Source organism: Peromyscus maniculatus, chromosome 2 (genome assembly GCF_049852395.1).
Source record: "Peromyscus maniculatus bairdii isolate BWxNUB_F1_BW_parent chromosome 2, HU_Pman_BW_mat_3.1, whole genome shotgun sequence".
NCBI lineage: Eukaryota > Metazoa > Chordata > Mammalia > Rodentia > Cricetidae > Peromyscus > Peromyscus maniculatus.
In genome coordinates, this window is record NC_134853.1 from 111,945,737 (window position 1) to 111,969,948 (window position 24,212).

Consider the following 24,212-nt stretch of genomic DNA (forward strand, 5'->3'; position numbering starts at 1 on the left):
CAAGGTATAGATTTATAGAAATGGGTTAATTTAAGATAAAAGAACAGTTAGCAAGAAGCCTGCCACGGCCATACAGTTTATAAGTGATATAAGTGTCTGAGTGATTATTTTATAAGTGGATTGTGGGACTGCAGGGCTTGGGGAACCTGGAGAGAAGCCTTCCAGCAACATCTTATTAATAAAAAACCTGGAGCCAGATATTGGGGTAAAAACTGAGAGATCAGAAAAGCAGAAAGAAGGCAGCCTTGTTCTTACCACTTGGAAATCCTCAGCCAAAGAGAGAACTGCTTCCTGCATAACCATGCCCATATGCCGTTCTGTCCCTGCCATCTCACTGCCTCTCTCTGCCCAGATACATCACTTCCTGTCTGTCTGTACAGACCTCCATGCTTAGTGCTAGGATTAAAAGTGTGTGCCACCATACCTGGCTCTGTTCCCAGTGTGTCCTTGAACTCACAGAGATCCGATCTCCCAAATGCTAGGATTAAAAGCATGTGCTACCATTGCCTGACTTCTATGTTTAATATAGTGACTAGCCTTTTTCTCTGATCTTCAGATAAGCTTTATTGGGGTGCAAAAATAAAATATCACCACACTTCTCCTTTTTTGTCTAAAATAAAAAAAAATTATAACTAATATAAGAAAAACTATATACAATAAATATAATAACTATATACAATATATACAAGCAATAAATACATCAACCATGTCTAGTCCATTTTCATTTGACAAATTCAGTGAAAATATTCCATTATCTACTGGTCTACTCTGGTGACTGGACTAGTGAATACACTAACTGTCATCATAGAGCCTTCATCCAGTGACTAATGGGAGCAGATGCAGAGACTCATGGCCGGGCGTCAGTTGGAGCTCCAATAATCCAATCAATGAGAGAGAGGAGGGATTCTGTGGGCAGAGGATGTTGAGATCATGGTGGGAAAATGTGCAGAGATGACCAGCCACACTAGTGGAAACCCATGAACTGTGGACTAATAGCTGTGGAGCCCCCATAGGACTATATTAAGCCCTCTGGATATGGGAAACAGTTGTTTAGCTTGAACTGTTTGGGGGGCTCCAAGGTAGGGGGAATCAGGATCTGCCCCTGGTGCATGGGCGGGCTTTTTGGAGCCCAGTGCCTAGGGTGTGACACCTTGCACAGCCTTCTTACAGGGGGGAAGGGCTTGGGCCTGCCTCAGCTGAACGCACCAGGCTCTGCTGACTCCCCATGGGAGAACTTGTCTTAGAAAATGTGGAGATTGGGTGTAGGTAGGGGGCGGGGGAAGGCTGGGGAGTGGGAAGAGGGAAGAGGGGGGAATCTGTGGTTGGTATGCAAAGTGAATAAAAAATGTCTTAATAATAAAAAAAGAAAAAATATTCCATTATCTATCCCATTTTTGTGAATCCAAAGGATTATATCTAACTTCTATCCTAATTTTCATTACCAACCGAAAAATATCTTTTAATGTCTTTCAAACTTAATACACTTTACACCTCTAAGTGAGTTTCATTCCTGAATTTCTTAACAAATAAACTATAACTATATAATCTTCAACTCCCTCAGTGACCCAAGAAAAAAATAATATTAACTAGTGAAACAGTATGTGCAAACAAGCAACTTCCAAAAAAAAAGGTGAATTATGACAGAAACAGCTAGCTGCCTGGACAGTCTCCCAAGGTTTCTCTGCAATGTTGGGGCATCCATTCTTTGGCCTACAGGTTTAGCATATCTGACAGACTCATCTGTGAAGAGGGATTTTCTAAAGAGCTGTCCTACCTTGTCTTGTCAAGGATAAGCAGTCCTTTGTTTTGGGTCCTGCTTGTCCATTTTGGACAGCATACTGTTAGCAGTCAATGCAAGGGCACTTTCTTGCCCAGTGGCTAACTTTTGCCACAATGAAAGTAAACTCCATATGGAGTTTCTTCAGTGCCCATCATCTTCTTTGAAGTAGATTGGTGCTGCCATGAGCAGACGTGTTTCGTATTCATAAAAAAAAAGAAAAAAAAATCTGTTATTAAAACATCTTAAATGCCATATTCTATAGATCTCTGAAGTGTTTGAGGATGACCTATATATCTAAAATATATTGCTGCTTGACCTTGAAAATATACCTAATATGACTACAAGTTTGATTGTAATGACTAACTATTAACTTACATTTCTTTATCCTAATTAGTTGGTGATAATAACTTTCAAGGACTAGAAAATTGAATTACTTTGTTAAATGAACTGTATAGGTACAATACCTTGAACAAGATTAGAAATATATGTACAGTATTTTCTAACAAACTCAATCTCAAATTTGTAGCAATATACATAATTTATATACAATATACAAAAATCCAATACAATGCAAAATATTTAAAACTAGTAGTTGCCTTCAAAAAGTAGGTTCAGTAATCTGCTTTTTTTATCTTATCATATCCATATTCTCTCTTTTTTCCTTTCAGAGTAGATTAAATAATACACCTTTATTCTATCATTTCTATATCTTTTTTCAGAGTAGATTCAACAATCTACCTCTTATCTATATCCTCTTGTTTTTTCAAACAAGAACACTGAATCTAATTTCCTTTGTTTAACTTTTTTCCTGACCATTGACAATTAACAGCTTATAACCAACTGTCCTAAACAATGACAATTACCCATAACCCATTGGATGACAAAACAAAACAAAAACAAAAACAAAAAAGCCACCCAGCCCACCTCTTGTGAATATGGGCATTGTGTTCTGAAAATTACTTCCTGCTGTCTGGGGGGCAAAAGCATTTTTAGGGGATCCTGAAAAGAAAAATTTGGGGGTTAAATGTCAAGTCCTGGGATAGGTAGCTGTATCATTTATTGTCCAGTCTCTGCATAATTTGAAAATGCAGGGCTTGTCTCAAGTCCTTCCTTGAGTAGTCTGTGAGGTTGGATCATCTCAGCTACCCATCTCAAAATTGTCCTGAGCAGTTTGTAGTCCAAAGCCAATCTTTGGGTAGTGTTTGTCAGCTTAGTGATATTATTAAATGCTAGGATTAAAGGTGTGTGTCACCATTGTCTGACTTCTATGTTTAATATAGTGGCTGTTTTTTTCCTCTGATCTTCAGATAAGCTTTATTGGGGTGTACAAATAAAATATCACCACACAAAAGGTCCATAATTCCCACCTTTAGCACTTCTATTTACCTAACTTTTCTGGGTCTGTGGGTAGTAGTTTGATTATTATTTACATAACAGCTTATATCTGCTTATAAGTGAGTACATACCATGTGTGTCTTTCTGAGTCTGGGTTTCCTCATTCAGGATGATTTTTTTCTGGTTCCATGCATTTGCCTGCAAATTTCATAATGTCATCTTTTTAACAGCCGAGTAATAATCCATTGTGTAAATGTACCACATTTTCTTTATCCATATTTCAGATGAGGGACATCTAGATTTTTTTCCAGTTTCTGGCTAGTGTGAATAAAGCTGCAATGAACATGGTTGTGCAAGTGTCCTTGTGGTAGGATGGAGCATCCTTTGGGTATATACCCAAGAGTAGTGTAGCTGTCTCATGAGGTAGACAGATTCCCACTTTCTAAGGAACTGCCATATTTATTTCTATAGTGGCTATAGAAGTTTTACACTGCCACCAGCAGTGGAAGAGTGTCCCCTTGTTCTACATCCTTGCCAGCATGAGCTGTCACTTGTGTTTTTGATCTTAACCATTCTGATAGGTGTAAGATGGAATATCCAAGTACTTTTGATTTGCGTTTCCTTGATGGCTATAGGGGAAAGGATGGATTTCCCTGGGAAATAGAATCGATTCTGTAGATGGACTAGGGACAAGAGGGAAAGGGAATGGGAGGGATCAGGTAGGGAGAAAGAGATCAAGTGGGAGGGGGTGGAGGGAGAGAGTACAGGGAGAGATAGCTGTAATTAGGGGGCATTTGAGGGGCATTGTGAAAACCTAGTGCAGTGGAAACTTCCTAGAATCTGTGCAGGTAATCCTGGTGATGACTCCTAGTAATGGAGGATATAGAATCTGAACTGACCATCTTTTGTAGATAGACAAGGCTTCCAATGATAGGACTGGGTTACATTCAGTTGAGTTTAGCTGAGGAGGCCACATGGAGATCCATAAATAGCCCAGATTGATGCTAGGACAAAAAGTTGCCCTCTAAAAACTGACAAGACCCCAATGCTGAGGACATCTTCTACTCAGTTCTTTGAACATAGAAAGGTTGAGCTGGTGTAGGCTTGGAACCTTCACCCCTAAGTTCCAGTCTCTTTGGTGTGGAAAGATATTCTGCAAGCTACAGAAAGAGAAACCTGGACAACCAACCCAGCCACAAAACCCTTGACCCACAATCTAACCTTCCTGCAAGATGTGCTGGGACAGTGGTAGCACAAAACTTGTGGAAGTGGCCAACCAATGTCTGATTTAAGTTGAGGCCCATTCCATAAAGGGGAGCCCATGCCCCACACTGCTTTGATGGCCAGAAACCGGAGACTGGATAGCCCAGAGGCCTAGAATAGAACCAAGCATGACTGATCTTAAAACAAAACAAAATGAAGAAAATCAATGAAATGATTCCTAATGATATTCTCTGATACTCATAGATCAGTGCCTTATCCAGTCATCATCAGAGAAGCTTCCTCCAGCAGATTGGCACATACACAGAGACCCACAGGCAGACTTTATGTGGAGAGTCTAAACTGGGGGTCTCCATCTGGTCCCTCCTCCTCAGATCAGGAAACACCTTAGAAGATGGGGAGGAAAGACTATAGGAGTCAGAGGGGATTGAGGACACCAGGAAAACATGGCCTTCTAAATCAACTAAGCATGGCTCACATGGACTCACAAAGACTAAAAGGGCAAGCATAGGGACTATACAAGTCTGTACCAGGTCCTCTGAGTATGTGTTATGGCTGTTTGATTGGTGTTTTTGTAGGACTCTGTGCTGCCTGGGTTTGTGTGTCAACTTGACACAAGCTGGAGTTATCAGAGAGGTAGGAGGATCAGTTGAGGAAATTCCTCCATGAGATTGAATTGTAAGGTACTTTCTCAATGGGGGAAGATCCAGCCCATCATGGGTGGTGCCATTCCTGGGCTGGTGATCCTGGGTTTTATAAGAAATTAGGCTGAGCAAGCCAGAGGAAGCAAGCCAGTAAGTAGCACTCTGCTATGGCCTCTGCATCAGTTCCTGTCTCCAAGATCTTGAGTTTGAGTTCCTAGCTTCACTTCCTTCAATGGTGAATAGCAATGTGGAAGTGTAATCGAAATAAACCCTTTCACCCCCGACTTACTTTTTGATCATGGTGTTTCACTGCAGCAAAAAAAGCCCTTAAACAGACTCCTAACAGAGGGAGCAGAAATATTTCTGACTCTTTTACTCACTCTTGAGACTCTTTTCTTCCTATTGAGTTACCTTGTCCAGCCTCAATATGAGGGCTTTTGACTTGTATTATTATGTCTTTTTTTGCCCTGTTTGGCTGTCATCTTTTATAGACCTGCTCTTTTCTGAAAAGAAAATGGAGGGGGAATGAATGTGTGGGAAAGGGAGGTGGGGGGGGAGTGGAGCTGGGAAGAGTAGATGGAGGGGAAACTGTGATTGGGATGTATTGTATGAAACAAGAATCTATTTTTAATTTTCAATTTAAAAAATTAAGAAGAAAGAAAAAATAAAAGAAGGAAGGAAGGAAGGAAGGAAGGAAGGAAGGAAGGAAGAAAGGAAGAAAGAAAGAAAGAAAGAAAGAAAGAAAGAAAGAAAGAAAGAAAGAAAGAAAGAAAGAAAGAAAGAAAGAAAGAAATTAAGAAAGAAGGAACCTACCTTTCCTATCAAAGAGGCTGGATTTTCATCCTAACAATGTGGCATTGAGCAAGATCTATTGTCATCTTAAAATTCCATAGATTAACAGAGTAGGTTATAGTAAGTGCCCAACAACTGGTGGCTCCTGTGTTAGCACATCACCACTTATTTGAAGAAAATAGCAATTCTACATGCCCTACCTCATGACTTTAAATGTATTTTGGTGAACCACCTTCATGGTCTCCTTCATATACAAATCTAAGACACATTCCAGCCACCAAAAGTGAAAATACATAATGGAAAATTCTGAGAGACAGACAGAGAAAGAAAGAGAAAGAACAAGGGTGATCTAAAATAGTGTTATAGTCACCTGAACACAAAAGTTTGAAATGCAGATGATAAATAGATAAGTAAATAAAGAATAAATAAGGGGAAGTTTGGCTCTTGTGGCAATTATTTGCAATGATGTAAAAACAAAAACCAGAGCAAATTGGGTTCATTTGGAAGTTTTTCAAAAGGTTTGGAAGTTTTTAAAACTTGCAATCCAAAATAACCTAGAGATTTTATATCAAATTTAAATATCATTATAAAAATTGACAAAGCCTTCTAGACCCTTAAGTCCTTATAGATTCCCATTGAAACACACACATTATCTGCCAGTTTGCACAATGTTCTACAGGAACAGAATTTGGGTGAGCAGTTTTCTAGAGAACAGATTCATCCACAGAAACTACATGTAAAATTAAATTGTAACACATTTTGCAGTCCCTGACTTTATCCATAATATTTCAAGTGTACTTTAACTGAGTTAAAATGGTGCTTTGAAGAATAATAGGAATTAGGGAAACAAAACTTATTCTGATATTTTTTCCCTATTTTTAACTCTCCTTCTAAGCATCCTTTGGGAACTTTGTTGTTTGGTTATAGTCAAACCTAAGTCAAGTAATAAAATTATCTAGCCAGGTGTAAAGAAACAGGAACAGGTGGCATTGTAGTAAACTAAAACACCAGTGCCATTTATGGTAATGAATACACTTCCTGTGACCTCTAAAGGTTTTCCTAAAAATTCAATTGGACTGTGCTTTTCCTCTATCTAAAGTGTATCATTTGACCTCAAATAAACTCTATCTTAAGTCTACAGCCTACAAGGTCATTCATGGCCAGGCCAACTTTGCATCTCTCACCCCATCACTCCCCAGGATCATGCCTTAGTCTCCCATGTTTTGATAAATCTGAATTACCAGATAGTTATCACGAGCCACCGGGCTTCTGTGGTGTCAATAACATGGGTGAAAGTGGAGTAAGAACAAGTTTTCAAACAAAACAAGGATTGTTATTAACAAAAGTGGAGAGTGCTTTACTTCTTCTGCCTCAAATATATTTGGACACGAAGCCTCCATAACCCACTAATACCCAGTAAAGCCTGTCTACTGGGTTTATATACTTGAGTGCACATGCAGACTCAAGTATCAGGCTTTTTTCATTGGTGTTTACCTTATGATATTTGTTTTCCAAATATGTCATGCTCTATCTTGCCACTCGTCCATTGGTGGTGGTACTTCCTTTTCCCAAGAATGCTGTCACTCTTTATTGTAGTTATTTTTTTTATCATTGTTTTTACAAAATATCTGACAAAAGCAACATAAGAAGAGTTTATTTGGGTTCACAGTGAAAGCCCATCATGAAAAGGAAATCATGGCATCAGTAATAGTAAATGGTGGCCACACTGCAACCACAGTTAAGAAATAGGAAGAGCCAGGCAGTGGTGATGAGTGCCTTTAATCCCAGCACTTGGGAGGCAGAGCCAGGCAGATCTCTGTGAGTTCAAGGCCAGCCTGGTCAACAGAGCAAGACCCAGGATAGGCACCAAAACTACACAGAGAAACCCTGTCTCAAAAAATAAGAAAGAAAGAAAGAAAGAAAGAAAGAAAGAAAGAAAGAAAGAAAGAAAGAAAGAAAGAAAGAAAGAGGAAGAGATGAATGCCAGCACAGCTCCTTTCTTCTTTACCTTCAGTCTAGTACCTCAACCCACTGGACAGTGCTACAGGTACATTCATGGTGATTCTATATCCAGTCAAGGAGACAATGAAGATTAACAACACTAAGCTTTCATAATAGTCCATTTGTTTGTCAAGATTTGACTCAAATATTATATTCTCAAGAAAAAGTGTTCTCTTAAAATGGAAGCCCCTTGCTCTACCAGAGGCCATGACAGCTTCTGGAACCCCAAGTAAGACTGCCCCCAGTCCTTCAGTGCCCACATGACATATATCTGCACCTCTTATCCTCATCACCATATTCCAGCCCACAACTTCAACAGAATCCCCTTGCTAAATCAGAGGCCACCATTCACAGAACTCCAGCCCCCAAATCAGGTAGAAACCGTCTTCTTCACCAGAGACCACTCCAGCCATCAGAAGTCCAGGCCCCAACTTGAGTGGAGGCCCTCTACTCAACCACAGGGCATTCCAGCCAGAAGACCAGAGAGCAAACAGATACCAAGGAGCAAAGTATGGATCTGACAAAGGCAAACTCAGAATTGGAACCTACACCTATAATCACCTCAAACCCAAATGCCTAGATGCCAATGTAAAAATACAATCAGCAGCAGCCAGGGTAATTACATGGCACCACGAGAGTCTAGCTATCTTACTACAGCAAGCCCTGAATATTCAAACATAGCTGAAGCATAAGAAAATGACCTTAAAATCAACTTTATAAAGATGATAGGAGTACTTAAAGAGGAAATGGATAAATCCCTTAAAGAAATTGAAGAAAAGACAAACAAAACAATTGAAAGAAATGAATAAATCCTTAAAGAAAGCCAAGAAAAAACACACAAACAGTTGAAGGAAACAAATAAAACTCTTCAAGACCTGAAATGGAAATAGAAGCAAACAAAGAAAACACAAAGCCAGGTGGTAATGGCACATGCCTTTTATCCCAGCACTTGGGAGGCAGAGGCAGGCAGATCTCTGTGAGTTCAAGGCCAGCCTGGGCTATAGAGTGAGATAGATAGATAGATAGATAGATAGATAGATAGATAGATAGATAGATAGATAGATAGATATAAGAATACTAGGAATAGAAAGAGAAGAATTCCAGCTCAAAGACACAGAAAATATTTTCAACAAAATCACAAAATAAATTTTTTCTAGCCTAAAGGATATGCCTATAAAGGTATGAAAAGCTTACAAAACACCAAATAGATTGGACAAGAAAAGAAAGTCTCTTTGCCACATAATAACTAAATAAAACATGAAAGAATAAAGAAAGAATATTAAAAGCTGCCAGGTGAAAAGGCCAAGTAACTTACAAAGGCAGACCTATTAGAATTATACCCAATTTCTCAATCAGAAATTCTAAAAGCCAGAAGGGCCTGGAAATTCTAAGTAATCACAGATGTGAGCCAAGACTACTATACCCAGCAAAACTTTCAATCACTATAATAGAGAAAACAAGATATCCCATGATAAAGTCAAATTTAAACAATATCTATTCACAAATCAAACCCCACAGAAGGTACTAGAAGGAAAACTCAAACCTAATGAGATTAACTACATCTATGAAAATACAGGAAATAAATAATCTCACACCAGCAAAACCAAAAGCATGCGCACGCACACACACACACACACACACACACACACACACACACACACACAAACACCACCACCAACAAAAACAACAAAATACAGAATTAACAATCATTGGTCATTGATATCTTTCAATATCAGTGGACTCAGTTCAACAATAAAAAGACACAGACTAAACAGAATGGATGCTAAAATAGGATTTGTCCTGCTGCTGCCTACAAGAAACACACCTCAACTTCAAACATAGATATTACCTCAGAGTAAAGGAGCAAAAAAAATGGAAAAAGATTTTCCAAGCAAATGAACTGAAGAAACAAGCTGGTGTAGCCATTTTAATATCTAACAAAATAAATTTCAACAAAATTCAAACAAAAATTAATCAAGAGAAGGAGAAGGACACTTCATACTTATCAAAGGAAAAATCCACCACGATGATCTTTCAATGCTTAACATGCCCCAAAAAAGGGCACCCATGTTTGTAGAGGAAACAGTACTAAGGCTTAAGTCACATCAGCCCTCACACATTGATAGTAGAAGACTTCAATACCCCAGTCTTACCAATGGACATGTCATCCAGTAAAAAACTAAATAGAGAAATAATGGAGCTAACAAAAGTTATGAACCAAATATACCTAACATATATCTACAAGACACTTCACCCAAACACAGAACACACTTTCTTCACAGTACCTCAAGGAACTTTCTCCAAAATTTATCACAAGTCATCATTTCTTCAAGTTTCAATAGGTACAAGAAAATTGAAAGAACCACCTGCATCTTAACAAACCACCATGGGTGAAAGCTGGATTTCAACAACAACAGAAACAACAGAAAGCCTACAAACTCAGAGAAACTGAACAACTCTTTACTGGGTGACTATTGGGGAAAGAAAGAAAGAAAGAAAGAAAGAAAGAAAGAAAGAAAGAAAGAAAGAAAGAAAGAAAGAAAGAAAGAAAGAAAGAAAGAAAGAAAGAAAGAAGAGAGAAAGAGAGAGAGAGAGAGAGAGGGAAGGAGGGAGGGAGGGAGGGAGGAAGGAAGGAAGGAAGGAAGGAAGGAAGGAAGGAAGGAAGGAAGGAAGAAAGAAAGAAAGAAAGAAAGAAAGAAAGAAAGAAAGAAAGAAAGAAAGAAAGAAAGGGAGGAAGGGAGGAAGGAAGGGAAGGAGGGAGGGAAAGAGAGAGGGAGGGAGGGAAAGGAAGAAATTAAAGACTTCCTAGAATTCAGTGAAACTGAATGTACAACATATCCAAACTTTGGGGACACAAGAAAATCAGTGCTAAGTGAAAAGTTCATAGCACTAAGTACCTACATAAAGAAACTGGAGAGATCTCATATTAGCACATGCAAAAACTCTAACCAAGCAAGTGAAATATCTCTATAACAAGAACTTCAAGTCTTTGAAGAACTAGAAAAAAAAAGAAATTGAAGAAAAATAAAGAAATTCATGTAGAAGAAAGACTTTGAAGAAGATATCAGGATAAGGAAAGAGCTCCCATGTGCATGGATTGGTAGAAATAACATACTAAAAATGGCCATCTTGCAATCTACAGATTCAATGCAACCCCCATCAAAATTCCAACACAATTCTTTACAGACCTTGAAAGAACAATACTCAAACTCATATGAAAAAACAAAAATTCAGGATAGCCTAAACAATACTGAAAAATAAAAGGAGTTCTGGAGGTATCACCATCCCTGATTTCAAGCTGTACTACTGAGCTATAATAATAAAAGCAGACAGGTTGATTAATGGAATGGAATCAAAGACCCAGAATTAAATCCACACACCTATAGACACCTGATATTTTATAAAGAAGCCAAAAATAGCCGGGCAGCGGTGGCACACGCCTTTAATCCCAGCACTCGGGAGGCAGAGCCAGGCGGATCTCTGTGAGTTCGAGGCCAGCCTGGGCTACCAAGTGAGCTCCAGGAAAGGCGCAAAGCTACGCAGAGAAACCCTGTCTCGAAAAAAAAAAAAGAAGAAGAAGAAGAAGGAGGAGGAGGAGGAGGAGGAGGAGGAGGAGGAGGAGGAGGAGGAGGAGGAGGAGGAGGAGGAGAAGAAGAAGAAGAAGAAGAAGAAGAAGAAGAAGAAGAAGAAGAAGAAGAAGAAGAAGAAGAAGAAGAAGAAGAAGAAGAAGAAGAAGAAGAAGAAGAAGAAGCCAAAAATACACAATGGGAAAAACTTCAACAAATGGTGTTGGTCTAACTAGAGGTCAGCATGTCTATCACCCTGCACAAAACTCAAGTCCAAGGGAATCAAAGACCTCAGGATAAAACCAGATACACTGAACATAATAGAATAAAAACTGGGGAATAGCCTTGAACACAATGGCACAAGAGACCACTTCCCAAACTGAACACCAATAGTGCAGGAACTAAGATCAACGATCAATAAATGGGACCTCATGAAACTTAAAAGCTTCTATAAGGCAAAGGGCACCGTCAATAGAACAAAATAGCAGCCTACAAAATGGGGAAAGATTTTTGCCAATTCCATATCCCCCAGAGGGCTAATTTCAAAAATATATAAATAATTCAAGAAACTAGACATTCACAAACCATATAATCCAATAAAAAATGAGTAAAGATCAAAACAGAGAATTCTCAATAGAGGAATCTCAAATAACTGAGAAACACAGAGAAATATTCAACATCCTTAGCCATTAGGGAAATGAAAATCAAAAGTACTTTGTGCACTTGAGAGATAACTCCGAGGTTAAGAGCACTGGCTGCTCTTCCAGAGTTCCTAGTTCAACTCCCAGCAACCACATGGTGACTCACAACCATCTATAATGAGATCTGGTGCCCTCTTCTGTCCTTCAGGCATACATGCAGATAGAACACTGTACCCATAATAAATATGGAATTCTTATGGGGGAAAAAAGGTTGTTGTTGTTTTTTTTAAGTACTTTGGGATTTCATCTTACATCTGTCGGAATAACTAAGAACAAAAACACAAGTGAGAGCTATGCTGACAAGGATGTGGACCAAGGTAACACTCCTCCATTGCTTGTGGCAATGCAAACTTCTAAAGCCACTGTGGAAAGCAAAATGGTGGTCCCTCAGAAAATTGGGGACTCTATCCACCTCAAGACCCAGCTATACAGCTCTTGGGCATCTACCCAAAGGACTCTCCATCCTACCACAAAGACACTTGCTCAACTATGTTCATGGTGCCTTTATTCATAATAGCCAGAAACTGGAAAAAATCTAGAAGTTCCTCAATTGAAATACGAATAAAGAAAATGTGGTACATTTACACAACGGGTTATAACCCAGCTGTTAAAAAAATGGCATCACTAAAGGCAAGTGGATGTAACTAGAAAAAGAAATCATCCTGAGGGAGGTAACCTAAACCCAGAAAGACAAAAATGGCATGTATTCACTTATAAGTAGACATTAGCTAAGTAACAAGAAGTGCTCAAGGGGAAAATGCATGGATCTCCCTGGGAAGGGAAAACACAATAGATTTTGCAACTGGACTGCAGGCAGGAAGGGATGGGAAGAGGAGGAATCGGTAAGGGGGTGTGGAAAGAGAGATGACTGGAATTTGGGGGCATTTGGGGGAGCAATATGGAAAGCTAGTGCAGGGAAACTCCCTGGATTCTATAAGAGTAACGCTAGGGTAGATTCCTAGTAATGGGGGATATGGAGCCTGAACTGGCTGTCTTCTGTAACCAGATAAGGCTTCCAGTGGTACTCGGACATCAACCCACCCATAAAACCTTCGACCTACTTACTGTCTGTCTTCCCTGCAATATGTGCTGGGGTAATGGTGGAGCAAAACTGATGGGAGTGGCCAACCAACAACTGATCCAACTTGAGGCCCATGCCAGGAGAGGGAGTCCATGTCTGATGACCAGGAACCAGAGGCTAAACAGCCTAGTGACCCAGGATATAAGCAAACACAACTGAAACAAATTCAATTCAATGATTTCTAATGATATTCTGCTATACTTATTGGTTGGTACCTAGTCCAATTGTCACCATAGAGGTGTCATCCAGCAACTGATGGGAGCAGATGTAAAGACCAACAACCAAACAGGTCCTAGGCAGGTCCAAGGGAACCCTGCAAAAGAGGGAGAAGAAGGATTTGTAGGAGCTATAGGAGTTGAGGACACTAAGAGAACACAGTCCACAGAATCAACTAGGGCTTGTAGGGGATAACAGAGACTGAAGCCACAATTATTGACCTTTTATAAACCTGAGCTAGGTCTTCTGCATACACATTATAATTGTGTAACTGGGTGTTCTTCTGGGATTCCTACCAGGGGCAGTGGAGGGTGTTTCTGATTCTTTTGCCTGCTCTTCAGACCCTTTCCCTCCTACTGGGTTGTCTCATCCAGCCTTGCTATAAAAGTTTGTGCCTAGTCTTATTGTAACTTGTTTTTGCTATGTTCAGTTAATATACCTGGGAGACTTGTTCTTTTTTTGAAGGGAAGTGGAGGAGAAGTGGATCTGGGGAGAGTGGGGGAGGGCTGAGGGCTGGGAGGAGTAGAGGGAAGGAAAACTACAGTCAGGATGGCATTAAAGTATGAGAGACAAAAAAAAAAGTGTTCTTCCCAATGACCTTAGATGCTCTTCAGGGAAGCTCCTCTTAATATTTTTTGCTTAATTTCAGCAAGTATTTTACATGATGATACCAGCTGACCTTTATTTTAAAATCCTGGGTTCAATAAATGTTTGAAAAATAAAAAAAGAAAAATATGAGTAGTGCATATTGAATAAAGGGTAACTATCCATTCAGAGTATCTTATCTAGTATCCATCTTCCTTTCTTTGTTCTTATTTTATTAGTTATAGTTGTGAGTGTGTGTATCTATATGTGGGTATTTGCACATGAGTACAGGTGCCCAAAGAGACCAGAACCCAGAGGCACCTGATTCCCTTGGGTGGGAGTTCTGAGCTGCCTGACACAGGTGCTGGGAACCAAACTCTCTGATCCTCTCTGACAATAACTCTTAACCACTGAGTTAGTCCGATTATCCTTATTATCCATCTTCTAACATAGGATGTCTATCACCTCCTTCTTCCCATTCACCCAACAAACCTCATCAGACCTTATGAAGCAAGCACATTCATTTTGCCAGGCAGGACATGAAAGCTTTGTTTCACTATGAGCTGAGAAATTGATGTGCTTGAGACCCACCGTTTAATAGCAATAGTGTGGATACACATGATCTCAACAATGTCATTTACACTAAATTGGATAAGGGTTAAAAGTAATGACAGCCTTCTAAAACCTAAGTAGTTTGATAAACACTGCCTGCACCAATCCTTATGTCTTGATGTTTCTCAACACATACAAATGACCCAAATCACTAATTTTCATGTTCTGGGGGACTCTTTGCCCAAAAATGAAGTCACCGAACACTTAAAAGCCACTGTGCACTGCTCCTGCTTGCTTCTGGTAGAGATTTGGAATGTCACAAAGAGACCTTTGAGGCTCCTCCTTACTTTCAGTACGTCAGGACTTTAGCAAAAACACAGTGTTTACTAAATCCAATGACATATTTTTGATACTGATGAGGAAGCAAAATAAAATGAGCAATTAAAAATCTATGAAAGTCGATTGATTTCCTCTAGTAGCAATTATGCCTTGTAATTGTTGGCTGAATGAGGAATTGGCATTTTGCAAAGCCAATGATTGGCGAGGATTTTGTGCTTACTGAACCTCAGTGGGTTTGGAGTTTGGGTTTGGATAAAAACCAAGAACTGAGCAGAATTTGAGAAGCACCTCCAAAGCCTTTTATCTAGGAGCTGGCTGGTGAGCACACGAGGCTTCTGACATTTCTCCCACTCCAACCAGGCTGGAACCCCACTGTAATCAAAATTCACAATGTTCCAGGAACCTAGACTTTGGTTCTCATTAAAAACTCAAAAGACAAAAAAGTCCAGGAGGCCTGCAAGCCAAACCTTTTGACACCGCAGGGAAGGTTTGCACTCAGTTTTATTTTTAAGTTAGCAGACTAGGTCGGGACTCATTTGAAGGCTGATGAAAGACTGAGAGCCCATGTTTCATCTTCTGATTAATCCAAAATTAAACAATGCAGAGATTTTGATCACTTAGTCTTTTTTTTTTGAAAACATATGTGACAGATAATAAGTATCCATTTCTGGCATCCATAGCAGGCTGCATTGTGTTTGCCTACAGGCTCTTTGGTCCCACACTTGGGCATAGTCTACGATCACCTGTAAATCACAATTTTCTTTCAAAGAAACATAATAATTTTCAGCTCTTATTAAAAGTAAAGTGTGTGGTTTTTACTTTTTGGACATTACTTACCTGCTGCTCATATTCTAAGTAATAATCTGTCTTACTTGTGAAAAAAAAAATCTTTGATGAAGTAGATTGGTGATTTATGTAAGCCTTGTAGTACATGAAAGGGGAAAGAAATTAGGCATATTTTGCAAGGCTCATTAGTCGCATTTGAGTTAAACATAAATCTTTGGAGAATAACAAAGTATTTTGCATTTTCCAAGGCTTTTCCCCCCTAAATCAAAACTTGAGAATTAAAAGGCTTCTTAAATAATAAATAGGCAATGCTTTAGGAAACTATTGGGAACTCCAACACAAGCAAGGACATGAATATTGGAGAAAGAAATGACTGATGGTCTTCATAACTACTTGTGACCATCCTGCTCAGCTTTCTTCAGATGTGACCTATTATGACCAATATCCCTTTCTCTCTGACCTCTCTTCATCTCCAAAAACAATAAGAACATCATCACTCAAATCCTCACGAGCCTTTGTCTTCCCACCTTTGTGATTCCCCACAATGCACTGTGATATTTTGCTTATGGATGTCCTCTACTAAGACACTGATCTCCCACAAGGGCTAAGACTTAATTGTCTTTTTATTCTCATGTATATAACTCTTTTGCATATTCTACTGTCTATTTACAAATGTCTGCCTACCTACCAAAGATCATTTGACACACTTAGTGATACGTTTATTTACAGTTTGCATAAATAAAAAAAAAGATAAACCCATACACACACTAGGGCAGAGGAAAAATACAAGGTTATTAGTCAGTGCCTAGCACAGTCACTAGAGTAGATCACTCATGGTCTCAGCAGGAATCTGATGGCTCACTCAAATTAAATCCATTAAGGAAAGTTGAATAAAGTGACTATCTGAAATGATGTTGGGAGGGAGGGTTGAAGAAATGGGGGAATGGATAGTCAGGTACCTCCAAAAAGTAACAGAAATGCTCCTTTGGGAGGTTTTACTGTTCCTTCCCTGAAGGGGAAATAAGGGAGTTTGTTAGTTCTACCCAGAGAAAGAACTCTGTAAAGAGTAGCACCCCAAGAGTGGTGGACTTATTAAGGCAACTAACTGACCTACAATGTCCTAGCTTGCAAAGAGCTCAGGGAATAAACACAGCTCTCAGGCTTTTCTTGTCCTTGGATCTTTTTCTAGTACTCCTCACTGGCCAAATCGAATGAAAAGCCTAAGGACAGTGTGATCCCTTGATACTGTCCACATAGGTATAACCCTGGAGCACAGAGCAAGGTGGCTGCAGGAAAAAGGTAGAAAACTTCCAGAAAGAACATGTACTTCCAATTCAGTTCTGCACCTAGCAGAACACATGAAGCATAATTAGTTCCAAAATAGCACTACATTTGTTACTAATGGTGTATCAGTAGTTTGTGAAAGCACAGAGACTTGCAGTAAATGTTTCCCATGAGATCCTGACAGTGTGACTTTTGTAAAGTTCCCTCTACAGCATGCCTGTAGGTGCAACCCAGGGCCGAATACATGGAGCAGTTAAGAATTTACAAGGTCGTAATAACAGCTTAAAAACCTCCTAGTCTTGTGGTATCATGATCTAAAGGTAACTTTTTTTTTTAATTTAGGGGAAATATTTAATTGAATACTGTATCTTTTCTATATTCTCTAAATATAGGCGATTTTCTTTTTAACAAAGATTATAATAACAGATAAGGAGCAATTAATGTTTTCTGCCAAAAACAAGGGTTGCACATGAGTGATAACAATGCTACTGGCTCCTTTTATCACAGGAGTGAAAGACAGTCATCTTCTTTTGTGAAATGTATGCATCTGAATAGGTACTCAGCTCTTACAAGCCCACATGGATGGACAGCTCTCCTAAGGTCTCAATAAATACATGTTTCAAAAAGCAAGAGTTTAATTCCCACACCCAGGAGACAGAAACAGGTAGATTTTTGAGTTTAAAGCCTATTGGGTCTATATATTGAATTCCAATCCAACCACGGCTACATAGGGAGACCTTGTCAGAACTAAATAATAAATAATAATTACATTAAAAGATAAATAAAACAAAAATGGACATGTACAGATCATGTTTATACTCCAATTTTAGCTTTCTTTATCTTTAATGCCAACTAAACAAGAGAAAAGAGCATTTTCTCCTCAATGTGTATCCCAGCAGAAACTGGTTATTTAATATTCTGCTGTAGTTAAAAGATCTAAGATCCCTACTGATATCCTCTTCTTCCTTCCATCTTTATTATCATCATCATCATCATCATCATCTTCATCATCTTCATCATCATCATCTCTGACAATTTTAAATTGCTTCCTGAGCACTACACAGATTCCTAATGCTTTGCGTATATGGATTCATTTAAATCTCATATAAATGTCATCTGCATTGTATAGGTAAGGAAACTATGGACTGCTAAGTGTTAATAACTTACTGAAGATCACCTGGCAAGCAAGAGAGTTGAACCTAGGGAGTTTCATTTCAGAGACCTATCCCTTATGATAACACACCTCCAACACTAGATATATTGAATAGCCTTCCCATGAAGTAAGAAATGTCAGAACCAAGAATTATTGCTCAAGTAATAGTTTTAGCTAAATTCTACCTGGTAGTAATTGCACAAAGCATCCTATCTACAAGATATATTAGGGAAAGCCTGAAGCCAGTCCAAGATGAATAAAATACAGAGCATTGCATGCTAGAATTCTACTTTATCGGAAACACAATACACATTTTCCACAATACAGACTCTGAGAAAATAGTAAAAGAAGCTCCCTTTCTCTTTTGTTCTCTAGGTTATATTAACTTACCCCACCATTGACATCTGTCTTTCTTTCTTTATTGATAAGGTCATTAAGGCCAAAGTATTGAACTCAGGGTCTCACATTTGCCAAACACCAACTTTACCACTGACCTGGTCCTGAAACTTATTTTTCACATGGCTCTTGCAATTCTCTCAGTTTCCTTCTTTCTATAGGTTTCTAGTCTATACCTTTGGAAGCTCATAGACACTTGCTAGTTAATCAGTTTGGGAGTCTTCATGGCACATCTATAGGACCTTTACTCTTTTACTCAAAACTCTTCCCACTAGGTTACTGTGTTTATGTATACAGATGTAAAATTTACCCATTTGAAGGTGATACCCACAGTTGTATCAACACCTCAAATTTCATTTTTTAATTGCTAGAATCAGTTTTTCACCTTCCTATTGAAGTCATGTCTAGAGTGTTCCAAGACCCTCTCAAGCAAAATATATGCAAAGTGGGAATCATTATTGCCATCCTAGATTTTATCCTCTTCTTTTGTGCCCTCTTGGAAAGTGACAGAATTAGTTTTTCATATGCTTACCAATACCAGGCATCATTGTGATTCTCTCTTCCTGAGTTAGTTGTTATTCATATATAATCATCATCAAATCCTTTTGACTCTTTTAACTAAATCCTTCTCAAATCTATGTACATTTCTCATCCCTCTTAACAATGTTAAGCATAGTTCATGCTACATTTTTTCTTGGTTTTTGCTAAAATATATCTTTGATTAATATATGAAGGTCTCTTCTTGATCCACACTCTTTATTCAATGTATTGTTTTCCTTTTAAATATATTCAACACTATGTCCAATTAACTAATGCTCTTAAATGTCCATATGATCCATGTCTTTTTTTTCTTCCTAAATATGTTGATGGTTTCCCACTTACAATAGAAAGCATCTTTTGCTTGTGTAAGCCCTCTCTGCACAGCCTCTGTCTGTCCCTTCAGTTTCAGCAAGCATTTCTCATTTGCTCACAACTTCTACTTAAGACCCATATGTTTCACAACCCATCATACCTGCTGGGTTCAGACAAGAATACTGTCATCAACTATTTTCTCTGCCTGAAGGTATTTCTCTTTTTTCCTCCTCTATGCTTTAACCACTCATCCTTTAGATGTTAATCAAGCATTGCTTCTTCAGAGGTATGCACTGAATACTCATCATATTTTAGAATTTCACAAAATTAAAGACCTAAGCTTTTAGCACTTGTCTTATTTTATGTTTTCTTTATATTAATTGCCTTAATATCTAGCCTCCATATTATAAGCTATGTGAGGGTGTAGTGCAACTATTTACTCCAGGTTGTACATGAACATCAATGCCTTCCACATGAGATCTTCATGAGAATGGCCCTATTAATGATGAGAGAATCCCACAAGACTATCACAAGGTTTACATGAGGTCCTCACAAAGGTCCTTTTAGGATCATAGTGGCTACTCTACAAAGCTACTCTATCCTGACTCTATAATGAATTCTCTATAATGACAGGAGTAGGACTTCTTGGCATAGCTGCCCGTGCATTAATCATAGAATGCACTGGTAGCATACTACCTGTGGATCATTTATGTTCTTGTAAATAACTCCAATAAGCTCATTGATTCACCAAGCTGGATTTGGACACATTTTTTTCCTTGCTCTATAGATGTCCTATATATCTGGAATAAATAGATATTTCTTTATGCCTTCCCAAGAAAACTCATATAATATTTTTAACAAGACAGGCCTAATAAGACCAAAGATAAGCATCTGGAGTAATTCCTTGCATTCATGACCTAGAGTTGATATACCTCCTTGAAGAATGTGGTCCACCATGTGAGTGTGGTGATGTTCTGAAAATGGATGAAAGACTGGATAAATACATGCTGAGCCCTGAAAATAGCTCTATAAAATAGGATTGTAAATGAGCCATTGTATAGTTCTATGTCCCTTTCTGTGGGTCATAAGACTGAGGCTGAGCCTCTGAACTGGCAAGTAAATTGGCTAAACATGAGAAATAAGGAAAAGGGAAAACAGACAAAGGAGCCTGTCCAGGTCATTCAAGAGCAAATGAGGCAAGATTTGGGTTAATCTGAAACTCTTAAGGAAAAACTTTGACAAACTGTTAAATTCTGTGCTTATGAGCCTCTGAAAGACCTTAAAGCATGAACATTTCATCAAAGGGATTAAAGAGAGAGAGGTCCATGTAATCCTTGAAGCACCCACTAATTTGGAGGAAGGAAATACTATAGGATGTTAACCATTCATCTGCTCCCTAAGAGGTTGACCGATGCCCTCATGTAAGGCTCTTACAAGATATACAGATTTCCCATATTGAATTGTAGATTCATTTGTCCTCTACTAGTATTCCTATTATTGGGGTTTTACTGGATATTGAAGCTTAGCCTACCTTAATTAGTGGAAACCACCAGAGGAAGAAGTGAATAGATATGTAAATAGTACAGTGAAGATAAAAAAAAGATTAAGTTCTTTTATCTTGCCACCTGAGTATACTGACAGAAAATATAATGGGAGTGGTTGCACTACTAAGATTCACCTTGCATATCGTCATTTTAGAGTTTCACCCGAGAGCCACCCCCTATCCATACTACTGTATCCAACACTGCTCAATTGAAACAAGAGATGGGAGCTTTTCATACTGTATTGGACCTTGATTATGTGTTTCATTTTGTTGTTCTAATATCCCCTTAGCTTTGAATCCCAAAACCAATTCAACTTGCCCAAAACAGTCAGCAGTGGACCTTCAGAATCTTTCCCTGAGGTTATCTTCACAATCTTTCTGTTTTTTCATGAAAACACCGGTTAGGATTTTGCTTTGTAATTTAGAATGCTCTGTAAAAAGGCATCTTTACACAGATGATATAAAGTTAACTTTGAATATATTAAAACTTAAAAAAGCAACTGGATGAACAGGGAAAAACAGTGAAAAAGAAAACAATGAAGGTATAGTGCATGGATGGATAAAAAAACACAGCTAGAAGCCATACACTCATTGAATGAAAGCCTCGGTGCTAATGATGAGCTATAACTCACACTCCTTGTGAGTTACTGCCAGAGGAAGGCCGCATCCTGTACAGGCAATTTCCATTGTCATTGACTTCGTGCCAAAACTGGATACTTAGACACTGATGACAGCATGTTTCCTGGTGGCAGTACATGGAAAACTCATGTTGGAACTTCCTCTTGACTGGCTAGCTCTGATTGACTACGGACCCTGCATGTTATGCTCTCAGCATACCAAAGAATATATTTCTGTGAGTTTAATAGTTGTACAACTATAATTGGCACAACCAACCACATTTCCATTTTTAACATTCGTGCCACAGAGAAAAATTCACGTTTGGTATATAAGCAGGGGTGATGTGTGGCTGGGAAAATCATAGGCTCCAGTTGTGTCCATTATTTTGTTAAAGTGGTTTGATGTGCCTTTCATATTGCCTCATGCAGTTGTTTCTTCCAAGTTGAAGATAGCCATTGTCACCTTGAAGCACAGTAGCTCTGATGACCTGCACAATACCCTGAAGAAATCAGGCCATTTAATGGTCTCACTCAGAGTTAGGGGCAAGCTCATAAAATTCATGAGTTCAAGAGATCTTCACAAATCTATCATGGGACCCTGTGATGACCCTTCTTGAGATTCTAATTACCAGTATAGAAGAGCTAAACAATTGACTGGGACTTCTCAATGGTGTGTCACTGCCTTTGAATCATCCATGCTTCTATAATTCACACCAATGAATTCACTGGTTCACAAAGTTGGACTCTGATAAAGTCCCCTGTTGATTTTCCATCTTGGTAAAACAACTTCCCTTAACATCTACCCAGGATAAAGTTAGGCAGTAGAGAGCAAGTGATGTACTTATGTACTGCTACTTCTTCATCACTTAATACAGTGCCTTGAAACTGTTAGGTGCTCCTGGTACTGTTTGTTAACACAGTGCCTGATCTTGCAATATAATACTGAAAAAAAAATGAGTCTCCTCATTTTTGCTATGCAGTTTTCTGTTTAGTGTAAGAAGTAGGTCATCATAAAGCAAGTGCAATGCATGGTGTGGCAGGGGCTGAGGCAGAAAATGTTGCAAAGAGAGCCCAGATGTGGAACATTAAGGAAGGCTTTCCAGAAACAAAACCATGAATAATCATGATTTCTTGATGTGCAATAGTTCACAAATATCTGAGCCGAAAGGGCGTGACTTGCCATAACCACACAGCTAATTAGAAAGGAAGCTCAGTTCAGACCAAAACAGCCTGGTTTCCCCATGCGTTTTTAATTCTATACTTCATTGAATCACCAGATCAAAAGAGAGTCAAGAGGCAAGCCATGTTCTGAAAAGAAAGTAGAGGAAATGCAAATCTTGACCTCTGATAAGCTGATCATATAATTTTTAGAAAATAATAATAAAACACCAGCTATAATGGAGAGACTGTCATAGACCAAACCAAAGCCATGAAACAACTTAATGTATCCCACCTATTAAGATCCCCCTGAGATATGTGTTCATGGAAGAATGCAAGTGACTAGACTAACGAGAGTATGGGTCACCAATTCTTTTCTGGTCCACAAACAAATTACCTTAATTACAGATAAACATTCTCCAGTTACAAACATGGTTCAAAGATGGAAGCTCAGTGTGTTCCAAACAAATCCATTTTCAAAAGGTTCATATAACCTCAGTGTTTCAGAACTGCAGACCATTTTTATCTTACCATGTCCATGTACACAATAAGGGAGAAAATCCAAGGACAAATCTATAAACCACTCCCCCCTACAAATAATATTCCAAAAGGATATGGTTAAAAAGAAGGCAGTGAGCTGGTCCTTTCATCCTCACAGCTTTGAAGGACTGTGCAGAAAGGGGGAATGGCAATGCTAGATCAAGCATTTTTGCACATATTATCCACAGGGAAATCTAAATCTATAACCGTCATCATAAAATGAAACAAGAAAAAAATCAGAAAGGAATGAATGAAGGGCAAGTGATAGCCATGGGGAGCACAATAATCAATTATTAAAATGCCTTAAAAGAGCAAAGAAAATGCTTATCAGATCAGCAAAGCATCTTTTAATAAATAATATGATTTGGGTTTAATTAATGGCCTAATTACAGTTTTACCCAATAGGCTCAAATGCTCCAAAGGAACAGTTTGAGTCTCTTTGGTAGATAATCTGTGTTTTAAAAAATGTTCTAATTACATATTTGCTTGAGTAAATAATGTGCATTTTACAAAACTGCCTAATGATATATTTATGTGACTATATTTACCCAAATGGCCTCTCATTCTGTACTAATGGAGCTGGGATTACTGTTCCTAGGAGACATGGGGTAATGGGATGGCTCCAGCCTTCACCCTTACACGTGCTATTCTCACATTGCTCTCACTTTGTTTCAATTCCAAACACACCCCTGAAAGCATATGACCCACTTATTCATCATCAGTTTCAACAGAGAAATAAAAGAACTCTCCCTCAGCCTTTTATGTAAATACATTTTGCATAAAGGGGGCAGATTTGAAAAATGAGTATTGATACCATATAATGTTCCATTAAAAGTTGATAATGAGACTGTGGCCAAGAAAGAACATTTGAGGTTTAAGTAACTGCACAATTTATTCTGTTCTTTATATAGTATCTTTCAAGGCTCTACAATGAATCAGTCTATGTATCAGAATTAAATTGCTATGACTTAATGCCACATGATGGTCTATGTCACTGAGCAGTGAAGTCATAGAAAAACTGAGTATGAACCTATGAGTCCTATGATGCCATGCATCTATTTATGTCTTTT